The following is a 25,070-nucleotide window of genomic DNA, read 5'->3' on the forward strand; positions in this document are numbered from 1 at the left end:
TATATATATATATATATATATATATATGTCGTGCCATATAGGGAAAACTTGCGATTTTGGCTTAAACAGCAAAGCTCTTCTTGCCATATAAGGCATCCGAAAATTTGTGTATGCAATAATTTGGCAAAATTGATTCTGAACCTAACGAAAAAAAATATTTTTCATTGTGTTTGTTTATTATTAAATTACTGTAAACTTATCTAAAATATATTTAGTTGGATTAGGCGAAATTAAATTGCTCTTGTTATAATAACGTTAGGTAAGTTTTCTAAGATTGTTTTGGTATAAAATTATTAATTTTTACATTAACATAAATGAAAAAAAATATATCTTTACACGAATAAGAGAAAAGTTTAGAAAGTATTTAATTTTAAATGAGTTCTTGCTAATTGACCAGTTTTACCTATACGGCACAACATACATATACATAATATAATATAATATATATATATATATATATATATATATATATATATATATATATATATATATATATATATATATATATATATATATATATATATAAATATGTGAGTACACACACACAACCTACACACACACACACACACATATATATATATATATATATATATATATATATATATATATATATATATATATATATATATATATATATATATATATATATATATATATATACGTTAGAGAACGTGGCATGTGGAATTCTCACTACTGAGAAATCGTAAAGTGTAGTATGATGTAGATACTAAGAATAGTCTCTCAAATTGCGTTATCATTGTACTTTATGAAGAGGTTACCTGTGTGACACGTACAGAAAACAGGCAGGCACTAACACACCTCACCCACACCACCACCACCAGCTGGGTGTAATGGTCTGCTTGTAGCAGTAGTTGAGCGTCATGGGTGACCAGCAGCAGCAGCAGTGTAATAGGTGACTACCAACATACTAATATACCGTTGATTGTATGCCAGTCTTGTGCCAGCATATTAACAACACACATTACACACCAGTTGAGACGCAATACAACCTGCAACACAATCTAAAAATCGACGTTACTTTTGTCAAAACTACAACAGACTTTTATTTTTGTAGTTTGGAAAATTGGGAAGAATTTAATTCCTATGAAGACTTCTTCGTCCTTTCCCTAAAGGTAAATGACTTACAACAAAGGCGCCTTTAAAAATGCAAGAATAATTAGAAAGTGTTTAGTACAAGGCCACATTAAGTCAAGCCAATGAGGCTATAATAAATAAACAGCAGGTAAGTAGCTGGTTAACATGCCATTAACCCGTCACTAACTACCTTCTTAGAGCGGGTAATTAACCTCTCTACTTCCCTCATACTTTACCTCACTCATCTACCTCACTAACACTCCTAACTCAGGCACTTCACTCATAGTTGTATATATGTGTACATAAGTTTACCTGGAGAGGGCTTCGAGGGGTTAACGCCCCCGCGGCCCGGTCTGAGACCAGGCCTCGTGGTGGATCAGGGTCTGATCATCCAGGCTATTATTGCTGGCCGCACGTGTATGAGTCGAAATTTTTGCCTCCCATCCTCATGCCGTTGACTCCTACTGATTTAGCGCTTCCCCATCCTACTAGTACTACTAACAATAACAATAATGATTATAAATAATTATAATGCAATAATTATAAAATAATAATAATAATAATAATAATAATAATAATAATAATAATAATAATAATAATAGGCCCTTCAAGAGGAAGGGGGTCGTCGGTGCTAGTGAAGTGCTCTTGAGTCACTGTATTAGAGCTACCTTTCCCTGCATTGGATCTAACCTGATTACCTCTCAGTCCCCAGTCACTGCCTAGCCACGTGTGGGTTTAGCGCTTCTCCGTGAATAAAATAATAATGAACTTTACAAGTATGAATATGAATCAACTAATCATGGCTACAATACCAAGCACAATAACAAGGACATTATTGCTCTTATTGTTATTATTATTATTACTGTTGTTAACCTTACTTTTGTTATTATTATTATAGTTATTGTTGCTATTATTATTATTATTGTTGCTGTTATTATTGTTGTTAGTGTTATTATTATTATAATTATTCTTATTGTTGTTATTGCTATTATTACTGCTGTTATTATCATTATTGTTGTTATTATTAACGTTGCTTTTATTATTGTAGTTATTGATATTATTATTGCTTTTATAATTATTATTATTATCATCATACAGCGCCTGGGGAGACGGATGAAAGCTGACTAGGTTCGAGGAAGGACAGGTTCAATTCCCTGGATCAAGAACCTCCCCTCACCGGTATCCAAACACATCCCTCGAGGGGAGGGGAGAGGAGGGGAAGGGAGGGGAGGGACATTAATAAATAAATGATTTATCATAAATAGGACATAATTATGTCACATTATCTGGTACACAGGGTGAAGGCACGCAGTTATCTCCCTTATATCTCAGTCACACACACAGTTATCATTCCTCACAGTAGTTATCTCTGACGATAACTATATAATAATCTATGATATATCACACACACACACACACACACACACACACACACACACACACACACACACACACACACACACACACACACACACACACACACACACAACAAGTCAAGCCAAGCGTTTGATCGACAAGTGCCTTTGACAAAAAATGGTAAGTAACAGTTGATCATTCCCTCAGACAAGTTATCTCTGATGATAACTATAATAATGTATGATCTATCATGCACATCAGTATCTAAGCTCCCCCTTCCCTCACCTAACTCCTAGAGAATACTGAAGTACATCTCAACATGTTTAGTAAGTGCAGGAACCTAGGTACCAGTTACAATACACACTTAACCTGCACATAGAAGAATGAGGCTTATAACGACGTTTCGGTCCGACTTGCACCATTAACTAGTTAGACATTCTTTATTAACTAGTTAAGTAGCCTCCTACGTGCGGGTTATCTGTGTATTGTGACTTTTTGTTCTTGACCTGATGCAGTTGTGTCTCCCAATTATATACATATACACCGGGGTTAGCGCTAAACCAACACTGGTGTCACAAAAAAACACATCTTCCTAAACAAACACAAACACATCTTAACAAACACAAACACATCTTCCTTAAACACAAACACATCTTCCTAAACAAACACAAACACATCTTCCTTAACAAACACAAACACATCTTCCTTAACAAACACATCTTCCCAAACAAACACAAACACATCTTGTTAAACTAGACACATGTGCAACTCTTGGGTATCTTTATTGAGGAAACGTTTCGCCACACAGTGGCTTCATCAGTCCATACAAAGGATAAACTTGAAGAACAGGAGTTTCCTCAATAAAGATACCCAAGAGTTGCACATGTGTCTAATTTAACAACGTGTCGGTTCTTTGAACCATTCATCTACAAACACATCTTCCTTAAACACAAACACATCTTCCTAAACAAACACAAACACATCTTCCTTAACAAACACAAACACATCTTCCTAAATAAGCACAAACACATCTTTCTAAACAAACACAAACACATCTTTCATAAACACGAACACATCTTCCTTAACAAACACAAACACATCTTCCTTAAACACAAACACATCTTCCTTAACAGACACATCTTTCTTAAACACAAACACATCTTCCTTAAACACAAACACATCTTCCTTAAACACAAACACATCTTCCTTAACAAACACATCTTCCTAAACAAATACAAACACATCTTCCTTAACAAACACAAACACATCTTCTTAAACACAAACACATCTTCCTTAACAAATACAAACACATCTTTCTAAACAAATACAAACACATCTTCCTTAACAAACACAAACACATCTTCCTTAACAAACACATCTTCCTAAACAAATACAAACACATCTTCCTTAACAAACACAAACACATCTTCTTAAACACAAACACATCTTCCTTAACAAACACAAACACATCTTCCTTAACAAATACAAACACATCTTTCTAAACAAATACAAACACATCTTCCTAAACAAACACAAACACATCTTCCTTAACAAACACAAACACATCTTCTTAAACACAAACACATCTTCCTTAACAAACACAAACACATCTTCCTTAACAAATACAAACACATCTTTCTAAACAAATACAAACACATCTTCCTAAACAAACACAAACACATCTTTCTTAACAAACACAAACACATCTTCCTTAATAAACACAAACACATCGTTCTTAACAAACACAAACACATCTTAATAAACACAAACACATCTTTCTTAACAAACACAAACACATCTTTCTTAATAAACACAAACACATCTTCCTTAATAAACACAAACACATCTTTCTTAACAAACACATCTTCCTTAATAAACACAAACACATCTTTCTTAACAAACACAAACACATCTTCCTTAATAAACACAAACACATCTTTCTTAACAAACACATCTTCCTTAATAAACACAAACACATCTTCCTTAATAAACACAAACACATCTTTCTAAACAAACACAAACACATCTTCCTAAACAAACACAAAAAATCTTAAACACAAACACATCTTCCTAAACAAACGACGTTTTTTCTTACTGTGACCTCAGTGTGCCGGCGAAGCGACAGACAAAAAAATAATGAAAGAAAGTTTAGATGACGTTTTGCTCCATCTTGGATCATTGTCAAGTTACAAGTGAGCGAGAATAAGCAAACACCAGAAGACGGGTAAGAAGAGAAAGATGGAAGTGATGGTGATGATAGTATTAGTAGTAGTAGTCGTAAGTAGTTGCAGTAGTAGTAGTAGTAGTAGTAGTAGTAGTAGTAGTAGTAGTAGTAGTAAGCAGTAGTAGTAGTAAGTAGTTGTAGTAGTAGCAGTAGTAGCAGTATTAAGTAGCTGTAGTAGTAGTTATAGTAGTAGTAGTAGTAGTAGTTGTCGTAGTAGTAGTAAGTAGTTGTAGTAGCAATAGTTGTAGTAACAATATTTGTAGTAGTAGCAGTAGTTGCTGTAATAGCAGCAGTAGTTGTAATAGCAATAGTTATAATAATAGTAGTAGGCGTATCGCCCTAAATAGGCTTGATAAAGCCTATTAAACACTGCCGTCTATAAGTGCAGAATCAGCCGGGTAGCGATGGCTATTTGACGTTACGAACCGCTAACACAACCGGCCTGGCTGACCAGACAATTAGCATATAAGCCTGGCCTCAAACCAGGCTGTGGGTGGGGAAGGGGGTAGAAAATCCCTCGAAACCGGAGATAAAAAAAAAAAGCTAAGCAAAATGACCAATAAAAAGGTCTCACTCAGATACGTGTGTTTTACAACGTGCTTAGTAACGTCAACAGTGATAAGTGAAGATATATCGCGCACTGCCAAAGATAACAGATCTGAAATATGATGGAGAGATCAGCATGAATATACGTACTACCTTACTAAGCTAAATTAAAACTCAGAAGACTGGTTCAAAAATTGGTTTATCTAGACCAAACTAAATCAAACACAAATATTAAGCTTTCTCCTGTATCAACGCACGAAACAACACTTAGCGCTTCTTTTTTATTATAATAATAATAACGCACAAAACATGATACTGAAACGGAATGAACTAAATGAATCTTGCATATTCTGATAATCCTGCAATCATTGCTCTAACTAAAACTTGAAAATACAATATAACCTAAAAGTTATCCATACCTAGATAAATCGCCAGTCAAATTAAATAACATACACATGAATGTTGCGTCATCTCATATATTAACATATATTTAAATGTAGCTGAACTGCTAAGATGTTATGTAATACACTGAAAATCAAGAAGCACTGTGGAAAGTGATCACTTTAAATATTGCTCAACCACCACCTGTCAGTAAGGTAAATGTGTTGTTAGACAAGGGAACTGTTCCACTTGCTATGAGATATTCATCAAGACTAAGGTGATGAACACTAGCTTCCACCTGAGGGACTGATTACCTCATCTTCAACTGTCTTCGCATATCATTTCCGTATCTAACTGATAAAGCCACAGGATGACAAAAGGTCTACAAATAAGGATACCCAGGTGTTGCAAATGTATCTAATGCCTTACCTGTCCATAAATTGACAGGTACTCTTTAACGTGTGGTACAGACTTACCTGGTCCTGAAGTTATATATTCCGAGAGGTACGCCTGAGTTCAGTGTATATATATATACCAGAAGTTAACTCATTTTAGGAATGAGAGCACCCTTGACTGGCGGAGTACAGGTTACGTGCAGCTTTAATGGCCTTCGTGTAGTCGACAGGCTTTAAAACCCAATAAAGCAACCAACTTAATCTCAATATTGATCCCATGATTAATACTCACTGATTGTGAATACAATGTTTATCTCTGGCTGGGGGAAGGAAAGTGGGAGGAGTAACTATTTCTCAGCTGACTCTAGTGTCTGGCCGCTCTATCATATCCCCCCCCCTCATGATTACTACTACTTTTATTATTATTATTATAATCATTAGTATCATTATTACTATTATTATTATACTTGAGGGAAGCAATAAGGTAGTAGAGCGTACGGCACCAGGGGAAATGCAATTAGGTACGATTCAAGGAAGGAGATACAATTCAAAGGAAATAACAGGTTCAATTTTTGTGTATCAATAACCCCTCACCAGCACCAAGGAACCTCCCTTGAGGGGATGATGCTTCTCAAAAATATTACTAATCGATACTAATATTCTTCCTTGTGTCCGGCCGGTCAGGGCATGAGAAAATGAATGTAGAATAAGTGACTCAACTGTTAAGTAGTAGTGGTGGTATCGGAGGTAAAAATAGTGGTAGTAGTAGTAGTGGTAATGGAGGTAAACGTGGTGGTTGTGATAAATGTTGTAGATGCTAGTACCGTAGATGGACGCACCTTTTTCCCACAAAGTCTTGGAAAATCACCCTGCGTCTTATATGCTTAAGATCATGGTCAAGGGCAGGCTTTGGGTTACGCTCTAGATTACAGTAAGATTGTAATTAACCCTTGAATATGATCACTAATTTACCGTTATGATACGTATATCGTGCGCCTTATATGCAGGAAAATACAGTAATTAATAGGATTAGATTCAACGTTTCTTACTTTCCTTAAAAATTTTCATGTGCGTTTTATGAACTAATGTTGAAAAGCTATCTCTTTTGTTGTTTTTAATGTCGGCATATGAGTTTGGTTTTCACGAAAATATCTATAACAAAAGCTGCGTAAGTAACATGGTGTTGCCGGCACACAAGCACTGTTATCTGTTACGGTCTTGATATCTCTTTCCCATGTACTCCCATACCACAGCTATTAATAACATATAATGTGAAGATGAGACTTCATCGCTTTTAAACTTTCAGACACTTGGTAAGTAGAAAGTGACGACTGCTAGGCTCGCGTAAGATGTAACTTGGTAGCAATTTCAAACTGTTGCAAGTCAATCAAAACTTTTGCCATTAATGTTACTCAGCAAAATTTTTGTTAGCGATATCAATCATTCCATAGAGAATATATTTCGTTTTCATTATTTTAAAGGAACCTATACAAAATATCCTATGAACAAACACAATTACAAGTTTAGACATAAATACGTCAGATTTTTTTCTAACGAATAAATTACCTCTAAAGCTGGACTTTATTTTATGCTATCATCTGGGTCTGGTTGCATTGTATGTGAACGACGTGAACTGTAGAATAAAATGTTACTGGAGTGTTTAATATACTGGCGTGTCACATGTATCGTTTACTACCAGATTATGTCCATGAGTAGGAGCTCAACCCGTTGCTTTCAATACTATGAAATGGTTACACATAACCAAAATTTTTAAAGGGGTGGACCTGTAAGTCAGCGAAAGGCCTCGTTCATATGACCAAAAGCTCCAGCGGCGGGTCATCATATGACTAAGACCCGCGTCAGGAAACACTTGTCCTATTTCCTGACAAATCTTAACTATCCTAACCGTTGTTGTCATACAGCGCCTGAGGAATGGGGGAAAACAGATTTAATATAAAGAAGGTACGGGTAACTCCCATTCCCTGCATCAGGAGTCTTATACATCAATAGTAGATTATATCAACAAACATGTTAATAGGTCACAACATGCGGTTTACTGAGTAGACCTTTCGTCGACCTGCTGGAGGAAACGTCTTCACAACAAAATGCCATAAACCGCATAGTGTTATCATTACACTTTCACCAGCATCAAGGAGCCACCTCCTTATCATAAACCACATAGAATAATAATATTCACTATGCAATACTGGAAGAATACACAAGGTTACCACATTATGCAATATTTAAATACACTTCAACACGTGTCCAGTGGTGCACGTTGATATACTCGCTGTTTCCAGTACAACCTAATTAGCCTAGTAAAAGACTATTACGGAGCGTCAGCATATAGTTTTATTTCTGCCTTTGTAACGTAAGCTCACCGACGCTGTAACGTAACGTCGCTGACGTGGTAACGCACGTTCGTTCACATTGTAACGTACCATAGGTGACCTTGCCTATAAATGTCGATGCTGGGATTCACCGGCAGCCTAAAACCCAGCTTGTAACGCAGCGGTATTATTATTATATTAATAGCGAAGCGTTAAACCTACAAAGGTCATACATTTCCTGGAGAGTAGGAGACAAAAACTTTTGATCCATGGAACATGAAAGTGGTTGTAATTCATCAGCATCATGATCCCCTCTGACGGTAACTGTAACAGCTATATCTGTCATGGATACCCTCTGGCCTCTTACATTTTCCTTCCGTTTATTGAATGGCGTCATTACATTTTCTATTACAGTAACTCAATTTTTATTTATTATTTATTTTTCATAACAAAGCTTAAATTTGTCTTCGTAAAATATCTTAAATATCATTGTTTTCTGCGACCTACTGGATGGATGGAATCTGCATGGACTTGGAGGTTTGCCGCGTCCACGGATGCCACTCATGAAAATTATAATACTATCTGTTAAGAGGAATATAGTACCATGGTTTATAGTTAGATTTTTTTTAACACACTGGTCGTCTCTCACCAAGACAGGGTGACCCGAAAAAGAAACATTTATTTGTGTATCGTTCCAGTCACGGTATTGTGCCTTTTTGTTATTTATTTTCACCATCATTCACACTACCGCTGTCTTTCCAGAGGTGCGCAAATACGAGACAAAAATATATATAATTGTGTACACATAAGAACATAAGAATGGAGAAACACTGCAGAAGGCCTACTGGCCCATACAAGGCAGGTCCTTATCAAAACGACCTATTATAATCACTTGTTGAAGACTTTCCCAAGAACTGTGTAAGTTGTCACGCTACTCTTTGTCCAGCGCATTCGTGAGATAATGTTTAGCTAACTTACTTCTCAGTACTCTTTCAAATGTTTCAATAATGTGCGAGGTCAGTGTCATTATTATTATTATTATTATTTTGATGGTGATGATAACGATGGGAAGCAAAAAGAAACCTGTTAACCCTCAGGATCTCCAGCAGCAAGCATCTACGAGAATAACAAGAATATACAGAGGAGGGCTTTGTCTAAATACGTTATGATCTGTAAGATTCAAGTCCCGTAACGTATTTTCAAATCCCAGGAATTATACTACCATTAATCGCAGGCTGATTTTACCCACAGCCCACAGTATAAACAACAATTTTCAATACCCAATACAGTACTCACCCCCATCCAGTTCCTCATCCTCATATCAGACATAGACAGAGATGTAATCCACAGCACCGTACCATCCTTTGCAGACGATACTAGGATCTGCATGAGGCTGTCATCTATTGAGGACACGGTTAGCCTCCAAGAAGATATAAACCAAGCTTTCCAATGAGTAACGGAAAACAATATGATGTTCAATGAGGACAAATTCCAACTACTCCGTTATGGAAAACTGGAGGAGATAATAACTAGAACAGAGTATACTACAAACTCTGTCCATACAATAGAGCGGAAAAATAATGTAAGGGACCTGGGAGTAGTAATGTCTGAGGATCTCACTTTCAAGGATCACAACAGTGCCACGATCACAAGTGCAAAGAAAATGATAGGATGGATAATGAGAACGTTCAAAACGAGAGATGTCAAGCCAATGATGATCCTTTTCAAATCACTTGTTCTCTCTAGGCTGGAATACTGCTGTACATTAACATCTCCATTCAAAGCAGGTGAAATTGCAGATCTAGAGAGTGTACAGAGAACCTTTACTGCACGTATAAGTTCTATCAAGCATCTGAACTACTGGGAACGCTTGGAAGCACTTGACTTGTACTCGTTGGAACGCAGGAGAGATATATATCATAATCTACACTTGGAAAATCCTAGAAGGAATGGTCCCGAATCTGCACACAGAAATCACTTCCAACGAAAGTAAAAGACTGGGCAGGCGATGCAAAATACCCCCAATTAAAAGTAGGGGCGTCATTGGTACACTAAGAGAAAACACCATAAGAGTGATGAGTGAAATGAGTGAATAAGTGAAATGAGTGAAATATTGAAATCCCAGTACGACTCTGTGTTTAGTGAACCACTAATCGGTCTGAGGATCGACGACCCAAATGATTTCTTCATGAATGAGCCTCAAAACTCCATAAATGTATGCCAGATTTCCGACATTACCCTAACTCCGATAGATTTCGAAAAAGCCATTGACAACATGCCTATGCACTCAGCCCCGGGCCCAGACTCGTGGAACTCTGTTTTCATTAAGAACTGCAAGAAACCCCTCTCGCGTGCCCTAAGTACACTATGGAGGAGGAGCTTGGACATGGGTGAAATTCCACAGTCACTTAAAACAACGGATATAGCCCCACTCCATAAAGGTGGCAGCAAAGCATTAGCTAAGAACTATAGACCAATAGCTCTGACGTCCCACATCATAAAAATCTTTGAAAGACTGCTAAGAAGCAGGATTGCAAATCACCTGGATTCCCAAAATCTGCACAATCCAGGGCAACATGGGTTCAGGGCAGGTCGCTCCTGCCTCTCACAACTACTGGATCACTATGACATGACCTTGGATGCACTGGAAGAAAATCAGAATGCAGATGTAATATACACAGACTTTGCAAAAGCATTTGACAAATGCGATCATGGCGTAATAGCCCATAAAATACGTGCTAAAGGAATAACTGGGAAAGTGGGGAGATGGATCTTCAACTTCCTAACAAATCGAACACAAAGAGTAGTGGTCAACAGAGTTAAATCGGAGGCTGCCATAGTGAAGAGCTCTGTTCCACAAGGCACATTACTCGCCCCCATCTTATTCCTTATCCTCATATCAGACATAAACAGAGATATACACCACAACACCGTATCATCCTTTGCGGATGATACTAGGATCTGCATGAGGCTGTCATCTGCTGAGGACGCGGTTAACCTCCAAGAAGATATAAACAAAGTTTTCCAGTGGGCAACGGTAAACAATATGATGTTCAATGAGGACAAATTCCAACTACTCCGTTATGGAAAACTGGAGGAGATAATAACTAGAACAGAGTATACTACTGACTCCGGCCATACAATAGAGCGGAAAAATAATGTAAGGGACCTGGGAGTAGTAATGTCTGAGGATCTCACTTTCAAGGATCACAACAGTGCCACGATCGCACGTGCAAAGAAAATGATAGGATGGATAATGAGAACTTTCAAAACGAGAGATGCCAAGCCCATGATGATCCTTTTCAAATCACTTGTTCTCTCTAGGCTGGAATACTGCTGTACATTAACATCTCCATTCAAAGCAGGTGAAATCGCAGATCTGGAGAGTGTACAGAGATCCTTTACCGCACGTATAAGTTCTGTCAAGCACCTTAACTACTGGGAACGCTTGGAAGCACTTGACTTGTACTCGTTGGAACGCAGGAGGGAGAGATATATCATAATCTACACTTGGAAAATCTTGGAAGGAATGGTCCCAAATCTGCACACAGAAATCACTCCCTACGAAAGTAAAAGACTGGGCAGGCGATGCAAAATGCCCCCAATAAAAAGTAGGGGCGCCATTGGTACACTAAGAGAAAATACCGTAAGTGTCCGGGGCCCAAAACTGTTCAACAGCCTCCCATCAAGCATTAGGGGAATTGCCAATAAACCCCTGGCTGCCTTCAAGAGAGAGCTGGACAGATACCTAAAGTCAGTGCCGGATCAGCCGGGCTGTGGCTCGTACGTTGGACTGCGTGCGGCCAGCAGTAACAGCCTAGTTGATCAGGCCCTGATCCATCGGGAGGCCTGGTCATGGACCGGGCCGCGGGGGCGTTGATCCCCGGAATAACCTCCAGGTAACCTCCAGGTAATCCAGGTGTCCGGGGCTCAAGACTGTTCAACAGCCTCCCACCAAGCATAAGGGAATTTACCAATAGGCCCCTGGTTGCCTTCAAGAGGGAGCTGGACAGATACCTAAAGTCAGTGGCGAATCAGCCGGGCTGTGGTTCTTACGTTGGACTATGTGCGGCCAGCAATAACAGCCTGGTTGATCAGGCCCTGATCCACCGGGAGGCCTGGTCGTGGACCGGGCCGCGGGGGCGTTGATCCCCGGAATAACCTCCAGGTAGATCCTTATTCTCCGTGCAGCTGACAATGGAGTTGCTATGTTGACCAGAAAAACTATTAAAGAACTTCCTCTAACACTTCACCCTGTCAAGAACATCGCCACTGCAGAGTTATACAGTGTAGATGAATGGTTCAGAGAACCGACATGTTGATAAAATAGACACATGTGCAACTCTTGGGTATCTTTATTGAGGAAACGTTTCGCCACACAGTGGCTTCATCAGTCCATACAAAGGAGAATCGTGAAGAGCAGGAGGAGAATGAGGTAATCAGTCCCTCAACCTTGAGTCGATGTGGTAGTCCATCAATCTTCAATAGAATATAGCATATGAGCGGAGAAGTGGCTTATATACCGTAGGCGGGAGAGGTGCAATCTGCCCGAAATGCACAGCATGCTAGTGGCTTTCTTTTGTGCTTAACAATATTTTCTTACATGTAAACTACATTTTGTATGCCGCAGAAAAGATATAAAGTTGTAATGTACTGAATCCCATATAGGGATAAGATGGCGTTTACATAAGAGAAACATCTAGAGACTTGGGACACCCAACCACAAAAGCACAAGCAAGATGAACTACACACGGAATGCGTGTGTGGTACACATGAACACATATGCTCATCTCAGGAACTTCAAGAACATCTCATGTACCAAGAAAAGAGAGAGGCAGTTATGTCTGGAATCAGCGGCTAAACTTGTCTCTCACAGCATCACACAGAACAGAGGTATGTGCATGTCGGCAAAACCTTCGATAAAGCTATTCTAGAATAACACAAGAGGCACAAATTACCAGGACCTGACTTGTCAATCTAGAACACACCCAGTGTTACCTGGCCTCAGGGTTCCGCGGGGCCATCACCTGACTCGACCTCTGACCTCGCCTACACCTGACAGGTCACCTCACCACCTGTACAGCCAGACGTTTCAACCTCCACTGAGCTCAGCCTCGCCCACCACCTGGCTTGACCACTTCTCAGTTCTATATATTTGTTGTTTGTCTTGATATTTCAAGTAGCTACCTGACAAAACCTTACCTAGGTAACTTAAGGTAATTTGGGGTTACCTTAAGATAATTTCGGACATCGCCGTCCCTGAGGCCTAGCCCCAGACCATGCCTCCAGATTGCTGACTTGATCAACCAAGCTGTTAGTGCCAGCCGTACGTTGTCCAAAGTATGCACCACAGCCGGTCTGATCGGGAAATGACTTGAGAAGCTTATAAAATTCCCTCTTGAAGACAGTCAGGGGGTTTGTTGGTAACTTCTCTTATGTATAAAGGGAAGGCGTTGAAGAGTCTTTGTTTCCTTATATTTAACGAGTTCTTAGTACTATACTGCTTTTATTGGAGTGTCGTAATAAAAAAACAGGTCTTTCGATATATATTTTTTTTTTACCATTTGTCGGCTCCACCATATTCCAAGCATAAGGGAAATTACGAACAACCCTGTTTCTTAACAACCAGGCTAAAGTGCTTTTGTCGGAATGCGTGTCGCAAGTACTAACAGTTTAAATAAAATGACTTTCGACTGTGAAATTTTGCTTGAGACTGGGCCACTGGGGCGATGATCGCAAAAATCACCAGGCAGACGACAGGTAGTGAACGTTTCAACTACGCCATACACGGGCCCACTACTAGATGTAGTTTTTAGTTTGTATTTTAAGGACGATAAATATTTTATTCGTGAACACCGTTTTGTTTACTGTAATTTCCATGAGCTCCATATATTACCGTCCAGACTGTGCTCCTGTTAGCCCTGGCGTTACCCTCCACATGATGGACATGGATTACACAATAAACTAGCAGCTATCGTTCACAGAATGGACATAGGGAACACAATAAACTAGCCGCTACCGTCCATGGCCTGATTGCAGTGTTCATTCTCGTGTGTCCACAGTACGGATATAAGGTGTACAATGAACTAGCTACTGCTGTTCTCAAGATATGCATAGGGTGCACAGTAAATCAGAAATTTTGGCAGGAAAATGTAATCTTATCGTCAAATAGTCCCCCACACTCAAGCAGCAGTCTGTCAGTAAGAGAATACATAGAGTACACAACTGTAACTTTGCGCTTTAGTGTTAACTCCAAGGAACTTTAAATGGGCATAAAGTTAGAAAAATCCTTGAAATCGGTCACAGGTACTGCACAATAATGGACCTCATGTGTACGTAATTTATTTTATTACTTCCTGCCTCTAACACAATAGAAACTCAGGTGAAATTCCTCGCAATAAATAGCTTCCTCCGCTTATAATTAATTTTAACAACTCGACACGACAGTATTCTCGGGCAGAATTTACTCGGCTCCTGTGTTCAGTTTCCAGAGTTTTTCTATCCTATTTTATTTACATCAAATATGAAAAATTAGGTAATTTTTATTATGAATTAATCCTACCGCACCAAAAAATATATTTTAATAGAAAAAATAAATTTCCTAATAAAGCTTAAAAATTAAAAAAAAAAAAAAAGTAGTCTGCCGCCTGACTTATCTGTTGTGACGCGAGTTTGTAAATGGTCCAGACGGGCCGAAACGTCGTCAAAAGCTTTTCTCTCTCCTATGTGCGGGTTATTTGTGTATTGTTCCAGTCAAGGTATTGCGCTTTTTTGTTCTTCATCTGTTCAACCAAACTGTTGCTGTTGTCAGTCCGCTGGCCCATATATCCATCACTTAGTAAAGTTACCATTATGTCCACGTAATAACAGTTTAGCCTACTCTCACCTTGAGTTGTACACAACAGTACACTATCTGCTAAAACTTTTACCTCCGGTATAATCATGATCATTCATGATTCAGGGAGGGTGCCTTGATGCTGGTGAAATGCTCTTGATCCAGATAATTGGAGCTACCTTTCCGTTCCTCAGATAAAAGCTGATGATGACCTATTTCCCAGGCGCTACGGGTTTAGCGCATCCCGATGCTTATGATAATTTTCGTCATTCAAACTTGTGCTCGTAGAGCCGGTATGGAAAACTTTTCCTAAAATTATTATTATTATTATTATTAGAAGAAGAAGAAGCGCAAAAATACTCAGTTTTCCTCAGTAGTTACGTGTTTTTTTTCCTGTCACGTATTACAGAATGGATATAAATGCTCTGGAAAACGTACAAAGGAGAATGACAAAGTTGATCCCATGTATCAGAAATCTTCCCTATGAGGATAGACTGAGAGCCCTGAATCTGCACTCTCTAGAAAGACGTAGAATTAGGGGGAATATGATTGAGGTGTATAAATGGAAAACAGGAATAAATAAAGGGGATGTAAATAGCGTGCTAAAAATATCTAGCCTAGACAGGACTCGCAGCAATGGTTTTAAATTTGAAAAATTCAGATTCAGGAAGGATATAGGAAAGCACTGGTTTGGTAATAGAGTTGTGGATGAGTGGAACAAACTCCCGAGTACCGTCATAGAAGCTAAGACGTTGTGTAGTTTTAGAAATAGGTTAGATAAATACATGAGTGGGTGTGGGTGGGTGTGAGTTGGACTTGACTAGCTTGTGCTACTAGGTCAGATGCCGTGCTCCTTTCTTAAATGAATGTGACCTGACCTTACTAGGTTGGGGCATTGACTTGGGCTGGTGGGGGACTTGGACCTGCCTTGTATGGGCCAGTAGGCCTGCTGTAGTGTTCTTTCTTATGTTCTTAAAAAGACACTTATGTGCCACATAAGTGTCTTTTTCCACACATGTACATAAGTGTCTTTTTCCACACATGTACATAAGTGTCTTTTTCCACACATATGCCACAGTTAGGTATCTTTATTCCGTAATGTTTCGCCTACACAGTAGGCTTCATCAGTCGAATACAGAGGTTGCAAATATGGAGACATCAGCAGTGAAGAAGTAAGGATGACGTGGTCAGTCCTTCAAGGATGACGGTCTCTTCACTGCTGATGTCTCCATAGTTGCAACCTCTGTATTGTTCGATCGAAGAAGCCTGCTGTGCAGGAGAAATGTTGCACGCGTGTCTGATCTACTTGTCGGTACTGTATACCATTATATTCGGCAACAGCCTGGTTAACCATACAATCAAAAGGGATGCGGTAAATGACACCTGCGTGCTATGATTATGGTTAGGTTTAAAACCTACTACACTACATGATCATTAAGGCTGCAGGTCACTTGTGTGCTACCGCCATGCAGTTACTAGGCGCTGGACAGCCGTTACTATGCAACGAAGAGCCATTACTATGCATTGAAGAGCAGTTACTATACGGTAAAAGAACCGTTCCTATGCGTTGAAGAGTCGTTACTATGCGCTGAAGAGCCGTTACTATGTGCTGAAGAGCCGGCTCGTTACTATGTGCTGAAGAGCCGTTACTATGTGCTGAAGAGCCGTTGACAAGCGCTGAACAACTGTTACAAAAGACATTGAACAGCCGTTACTAAAGGCGCTGAACAACCGCTAACTGCGCTAAACAGCCGATACCGGAGGTTGAACAGCCATTAACGGGCGTTGAACCGCTACTGGGCGCTGAACAGCCGGTACCGGGCACTGAACAGCCGCTAACGGACACTGAACAGCCGCTAACGGACACTGAAGTCACCACCATAAAAACTGTAAAGGGCTCGTGGCAAATGAAGTGTGTCGACGACACATCTGGCGTAGAGCGAAGCAAGAATAGTGAGTGCACCTGCGTAGTTTAACGTATCCTGCCCACACAGTCCATCTATATACACTCACAGATGTATGTATGTATGCGCCCCGCCCTAGCCTACCCTCATGTGATTACTCCAATTTCCTAACGCGGTGCCCATATATACCGAGAGGTATATATCTCTGTATATATGCTGAGAGTTAACTTTAGTCCCTATTTATGGTATTATTTACGTGAGCAGGTGACCCTCATGTATCAGATAGGCTTTAAATTTCATTAATCAACCGACTGTTACTTGTCGTTTACAAATGCTGTCCCGTAGCTCGATCGCTAGAGCACTCAGCTCACAACACTGATGTCAGGAGTTCGAATCTCCTCCGGTATGGCTGGAAAACATTAGAGACGTGTTTCCACAAGACACCTGCTGTCCCTGTTCACCTATCAGTTTACAATGGGTACCTGGGTGCTAGTGGAGTGGTGTGGGTCGCATCCTGGGACAAAACTGACCTAATTTGCCCGAAATGCTCAGCATAACAAGCGACTTTCTATATAGTAGTATGTCATTGATGTCAGCTAGGACTGTATACCTTGTACTTGTAGTAAATAAAGATATTATTATTATTATTAATCTCCAATAATTTAAGTTGCTTTAAGTTTATTGAGGCTAAATTAAGTTATAAATTAAGTTACATAGCTATGAAAAATCGTATGTTTAAAAAATTAACGGCCATCATACGTTTGGCAACTAAGTAGGCGAAAAAAAAACAGGAAAAAGTTAAAAAGAACGTCGCTCATGGTTATTAGGCACTGTATGATCCTTACGTGTTTAGCTCTTCCCAACGACTACAATCAGTGGTGGCGCCAGACTGGGCTACCATGGTACACGTTACATAATATATTTGAAATTAAATCTCCGCCACACCCGCCCGTCTTGGATTTAATCTCATTATATATGTTCTTAACTATTATCATCATTATGGGATTGACCAACACTCGCTCCTGACTGGAGGCCCTTCAAGGAGGGGCCTAATGTTGCCCAAAGCAGCATCTTCATCCAAGGGACTGGGGCTACCCTATTCTTCCTTTATTATAGGCGATACACAATACCGTTTATAGATGGTACACTGTACACGGTACACTGTATCAACAATTTGATGACTAGGATACATACCTCTACTGTCCCCAATGTTATATTCTCCTGTATTATACTGAAGAATACTAATGTCCCCAGTGTTATATTCCTCGGTATTACACTAAATACTTCTACTGTCTCCAGTGTTATATTCCTCGGCATTACGCTAAATACTTCTACTGTCTCCAGTGTTATATTCTCCTGTATTACACTGAAGAATACTCCTACTGTTCCCAGTGTTATATTCCTCTGTATTACACTGAAGAATACTTCTACTGTCCCCAGTGTTATATTCCTCTGTATTACACTGAAGAATACTTCTACTGTCCCCAATGTTATATTCTCCTGTATTACACTGAAGAATACTCCTACTGTCCCCAATGTTATATTCTCCTGTATTACACTGAAGAATACTTCTACTGTCCCCAGTGTTATATTCCTCTGTATTACACTGAAGAATACTTCTACTGTCCCCAGTGTTTTATTCCTCTGTATTACACTGAAGAATACTTCTACTGTCCCCAGTGTTATATTCCTCTGTATTACACTGAAGAATACTTCTACTGTCCCCAGTGTTTTATTCCTCTGTATTACACTGAAGAATACTTCTACTGTCCCCAGTGTTATATTCCTCTGTATTACACTGAAGAATACTTCTACTGTCCCCAGTGTTTTATTCCTCTGTATTACACTGAAGAATACTTCTACTGTCCCCAGTGTTATATTCCTCTGTATTACACTGAAGAATACTTCTACTGTCCCCAGTGTTATATTCCTCTGTATTACACTGAAGAATACTTCTACTGTCCCCAGTGTTTTATTCCTCTGTATTACACTGAAGAATACTTCTACTGTCCCCAGTGTTATATTCCTCTGTATTACACTGAAGAATACTTCTACTGTCCCCAGTGTTTTATTCCTCTGTATTACACTGAAGAATACTTCTACTGTCCCCAGTGTTTTATTCCTCTGTATTACACTGAAGAATACTTCTACTGTCCCCAGTGTTATATTCCTCTGTATTACACTGAAGAATACTTCTACTGTCCCCAGTGTTATATTCCTCTGTATTACACTGAAGAATACTCCTACTGTCCCCAATGTTATATTCTCCTGTATTACACTGAAGAATACTCCTACTGTCCCCAATGTTATATTCTCCTGTATTACACTGAAGAATACTCCTACTGTCCCCAATGTTATATTCTCCTGTATTACACTGAAGAATACTCCTACTGTTCCCAGTGTTATATTCCTCTGTATTACACTGAAGAATACTACTGTCCCCAGTGTTATATTCCTCTCTATTACACTGAAGAATACTCCTACTGTCCCCAGTGTTATATTCCTCTCTATTACACTGAAGAATACTTCTACTGTCCCCAGTGTTTTATTCCTCTGTATTACACTGAAGAATACTCCTACTGTCCCCAGTGTTATATTCCTCTGTATTACACTGAAGAATACTCCTACTGTCCCCAGTGTTATATTCCTCTGTATTACACTGAAGAATACTCCTACTGTCCCCAGTGTTATATTCCTCTGTATTACACTGAAGAATACTCCTACTGTCCCCAGTGTTATATTCCTCTGTATTACACTGAAGAATACTTCTACTGTCCCCAGTGTTTTATTCCTCTGTATTACACTGAAGAATACTTCTACTGTCCCCAGTGTTATATTCCTCTGTATTACACTGAAGAATACTTCTACTGTCCCCAGTGTTTTATTCCTCTGTATTACACTGAAGAATACTTCTACTGTCCCCAGTGTTTTATTCCTCTGTATTACACTGAAGAATACTTCTACTGTCCCCAGTGTTATATTCCTCTGTATTACACTGAAGAATACTTCTACTGTCCCCAGTGTTATATTCCTCTGTATTACACTGAAGAATACTTCTACTGTCCCCAGTGTTTTATTCCTCTGTATTACACTGAAGAATACTTCTACTGTCCCCAGTGTTATATTCCTCTGTATTACACTGAAGAATACTTCTACTGTCCCCAGTGTTATATTCCTCTGTATTACACTGAAGAATACTTCTACTGTCCCCAGTGTTTTATTCCTCTGTATTACACTGAAGAATACTTCTACTGTCCCCAGTGTTTTATTCCTCTGTATTACACTGAAGAATACTTCTACTGTCCCCAGTGTTATATTCCTCTGTATTACACTGAAGAATATTTCTGCTGTCCCCAGTGTTATATTCCTCTGTATTACACTGAAGAATATTTCTGCTGTCCCCAGTGTTATATTCCTCTGTATTACACTGAAGAATATTTCTGCTGTCCCCAGTGTTATATTCCTCTGTATTACACTGAAGAATATTTCTGCTGTCCCCAGTGTTATATTCCTCTGTATTACACTGAAGAATATTTCTGCTGTCCCCAGTGTTATATTTCTACACGGTCAAATCATCTTAACTGTTTCCTTCCCTTCACTTCGCCACGTCCTCCTCTAAGGTATTTATTCTTCATTCTCTGCATTCTAGTCATGCTATACATACAGTGATCTCCAGAATTTCCACTTTTAAATTAATAGGGGCTATACAGCGAGGAAGCGCTAAATCTTTGAGGGTTATAGTACCTGGGAACGGGGCCTGAGAGGGGGATTAAGCCGGTACATTTTCCGGGGCCCGGCTGTGAATTTCTGAAAGGGCACCTTAGCCACAGACGTTTTATTTTGATTTTTTTTCATTTTATTTTTTTTTTTTTGGTAATTTCAACTATTTTAAGTTTATTTATAAAAAATAATTATTTAAAATTCCCTTAGATTGGGGGCCCCTCAGTCTGTCCCCCAGGGATGGCCCCAAAGCAGTTTTGCTCGGCCTTGCAAAAATTTCTCTTGGAGGCCTTGCCTGGGATCAGGAGTTTCACTCAAGGAAGATCATTATTTGTACGATGTCAAACTTTTTGCCGATATCGATACCACCAAAATTAGGTAATACCAAAGATAAGGACACCGATACTAGCACTCAATTTATGGTCGATACCGATGACGATGCCTTCAAAATTACCCGATACCGATACTCGTGAGAAGCACTAAACCTGTTGCCACATTAGTTGCATCTGTGTGCCCATTTATCTAACATTCTGTCGTTAATTCTACCATTATTACTACACGTATTTCACAATCCCAGCATGCTGAACAAACTAGATGGTGTGCACGAGTATCGATCCCAAATCATTTATGGATCAATAAGACACACGTACAACAAATGAGTATCAGTATCTTTATTGCCGAAACATTTCGCCTGCGCAACAGGTTTCTTCAGTCGAATACAGAGGTGAGAAATATATTGTAGACAGCTGCGTCTTGGGTTCCCCTCCAACGACTGAGAAGTTCGAGGTTTACCAGAAGTTAAATTTGTGTAAGCAAGTAAGTTTCTTTAGGTACAGATACACGTAAATACAGTTACACAAATTATAATACACAGTAACGTGTGTAAATTACCTAGTTTAATCCCCCCCCCCCAAAAAAAAAAAAGAAGTCAGAGAAAGTGACTTATTTCCAATTATTACATAAATGTAAACTCCTCAAAACCTTTACTCATTAAAATGTAAACGTATGTTCCATGTATCATTTAAATGAAGATTTTATAAAATCAACAGATAAATATATGGATAATTAAAGTGTAATGAACACTTGTCAATGCTCAATAATAACCTACACATAGACAGATACACAAAAAGGGGATCGAAATATACAGACCAATTAATCTTCTGTGTTTCTGTCTCCATGTGGGTTATTATTGAACGAATAAATATATATAAAGGGGTGGTAGGGGAAGAAAATAAACAGCTCTGAGAGAAATCTCTGGATTTTTCCTAAAACGAAGTTTTAGGTACCTCCCTTAAGTGTAGAAATTTTTTCGGTAATAAAAATACACAAAGGTTGCACAAATGTGCTAGTCATCTAAATGTTGATAATGCATACTGTTAATATAATGATACGTATCATAATGTTTAAATACAATCTTAGAACACGAATGTTAGGTATGTATGACATAATTTTCAAAATATAATTAATGTTTAAATTCCAAAGTTCTCAATACATCCACTTTCGCTATAGGCTTACTCTCTGGCCAACCTTTCTTATTCTTCAAATTAAATGGAATCTATCAAGCTACATACAATTTTATCATTATAACAACTGTATAATATACAATGGCGACTAATAAAGTAGGTTAGTAAGACATGCGCTGCTGTGAGCTGTCTTTATTTCCATACAATCATGGTACAACCCAGGCTGGACCTTAAGAAGCGTTACATATGGACAGGTCTTTCAACACCTGCTGTCCAGAAGAAATTATTATAATCATAACCATAATTTATAAAGGGGGTGGAGGGGTAAGCCAGCGGAAGGCCTCGGTCATTATTATTATTATTATTATAATCAAAAGGAAGCGCTAAACCTACCAGGGTCATACAGCGAAGGCCTCGGTCAGATGACCAAAAGCTCCAGCTACGGGTCATCCATATGACTAAGACTGACGTCAGGAAACACTTGTCCTGTTTCCTGACAAACCATATACCTACCTACACCTGCTGTCACTGTTACCTAGCAGTAAATATTGTGAAAACCCAGGAGGTAGTCGACAGACAAGGGTCGCACCATGAAGGAGCACCTTGAACACAGCCAAGGGAAATAACCTTCACTGGTTATTCTAGTTCATTTACCCTCCGGAGTTTATATTCTGAAGAACTGTTCTCATTATTCATTCATAACTCGTGTGTATCAGGTTGCAACAGTACATATGATTGTAAATAAATAAAGATTCCACCCACTTAGCTAGGTCAATAGAGCCATCACTTTCCCTATTGTTAGATTCTTTCCCATATCTTTATTTCCTTGTGCACATAATGCCTACCTGGATAATTTTACGTTTAAGAAACTTTTTGGACGAAAGTTCCAAGATATGTCACATTTTGTGTACGTATGTCTTTGTTACTAATTTTAGTTGTGAGTAGCTCACCTGTTCAGCACATAATGAAGGTCGTCAGGTGTCAGGAGGGAAGGTAGGTGATGCTGGTGGTACACTTGAAGGCTACTACGCCAGTAGACTTCAAATACGCCTTAACACAGCAGCCATGTGATCCTACACTATATAACCACTGCAAGACTCTCCACTACCAGATTCCACTTTGGTAATGATGAACACAACTTATGGTATGAGTTTCACAAACAATGATGTATCTATTTCCCTTGTAGAATCATTAAACTTTCACGATCACTGGGAAGACTCCCTGTTAGACAGGAGAGACGGGAGCGACGTGCAGCCTCCACCAACTGTTACACCATTACTGAATGGCTGGGCAGTTGCCGTCTGTTTATATAAACTTCGTCAAGTTGCTCACTCATGAAGCGCCTCATATATATTCTCACGTTATCATCTTTCTCATTTATAAATACTGTTAAGATAGACACTGAAGCATTATTGTTATTCTTCAAACATTTTTTTCCACGACTCAGAGGCCTATCTTCAAGAAACTTGGCAATAGATCGGAATTATTAAGCCCCCTAGAAATTCATTTCAAGAATTAAATATCACAATGTGAACTACAGATATCCATGTGTAGTTATTACCTCTCTATGTTTAGACCTAAGAATACCATTATACTGGCTCTTGATCCAAGGACCTGCAGCTAGGCTGTACTTCCTGGTATCAAACCATATTATCTGCTGTATCCCAGACGCTGGACGATCCCTAGGGCCTAGGGCACCAATGGAAATAAGATCAAGGACACCAATGGAAATAAGATCAAGGACACCAATGGAAATAAGATCAAGGACACCAATGGAAATAAGATCAAGGACATCAATGAAAATAATATCAAGGACACCAAAGTCACTTTGACCTTTTTTGGGGTTATCTTTGGCAATTTACACATGTTACTTATGTATGATAATTTGTGTAACTGTGTGTACCTGTACGTAAAGAAACTTAATTACTAGCAATGTACATAGTGTAGGGCTGGAAGTGTCGTACATCTGGCGTATAGCGGCGCGGTTGACCAATCAGAGAGTGGGTGCAGCAGCGTACGTGCGTGCGTACATGCGTCACTCACCCAAACAATAACACCGTACCATGTACCCATATCACATATCTTACATACATATCATCTTATATGCATATAAGCACACATCTGCGAGAAACTGGATATGACTGCGCATACTACACGTACTGTAATACACACATCAGGCCTGGTCATGGACTGGACCACGGGGGCGTTGACCCCCGAAATAACCTCCAGGTATACATATTTGTTTGTATTGTGTGGTATTAAATGTTAATGTAGGCACCCAGTGTTTCATAACACCAGGAAAAAGTTTCACAATACTGGTGGTGGTGTGTTTACAGTTGAAGGTGACGGTGCTCTAGTAAAATGGCGGACCTCGTCCTTATGCATACATGTCTGTCCCAAATATAGAGAACGCTGCCTCTCTCAGCTCTTTTGCATATAATATTATCATCATAAACACTGTTAACTTGTTTTATAACTACTAATGTAAATATTTTTACCCACTGTATAGCTGGAGTTTAATAAATGAGTAATATGCTTTAGATCATTAGCTACGGTCTATATATTCTTTCAACAATCCAGCGGTATCCCACCTAGGTGGGGTGACTCAAAAAGAAAAACGGAAGTTTCTATTTTTAAATTTAGCAATTTATGCAGGAAAAAGGGTTACTAGCTCCTTGATCCCAGCATTTTAGTCGCCTCTTATGACACGCATGGCTTACGGAGGAACTTTTTTTTTTCCTTTTACCCATATGTATATATATATATATATATATATATATATATATATATATATATATATATATATATATATATATATATA

The 25,070-nt window shown here is 38.9% G+C and overlaps 1 protein-coding gene across 3 annotated transcripts in view; it reads right to left on the reverse strand.

Annotated features, from left to right (window-relative positions):
• The window catches only part of LOC128694832 (uncharacterized), a 459,074-nt gene extending 435,551 nt beyond the window's left edge, over positions 1–23,523 (reverse strand). For all 3 annotated transcript variants that reach the window (XM_053785148.2, XM_053785152.2, XM_053785149.2), the window contains exon 1: positions 23,200–23,523. The gene's annotated coding sequence lies outside the window, so the exon portion shown is untranslated. The remainder of the gene's footprint in view (positions 1–23,199) is intronic.
• Positions 23,524–25,070: the final 1,547 nt, after the last annotated feature.

Source organism: Cherax quadricarinatus, chromosome 45 (assembly GCF_038502225.1).
Source record: "Cherax quadricarinatus isolate ZL_2023a chromosome 45, ASM3850222v1, whole genome shotgun sequence".
Lineage (NCBI taxonomy): Eukaryota > Metazoa > Arthropoda > Malacostraca > Decapoda > Parastacidae > Cherax > Cherax quadricarinatus.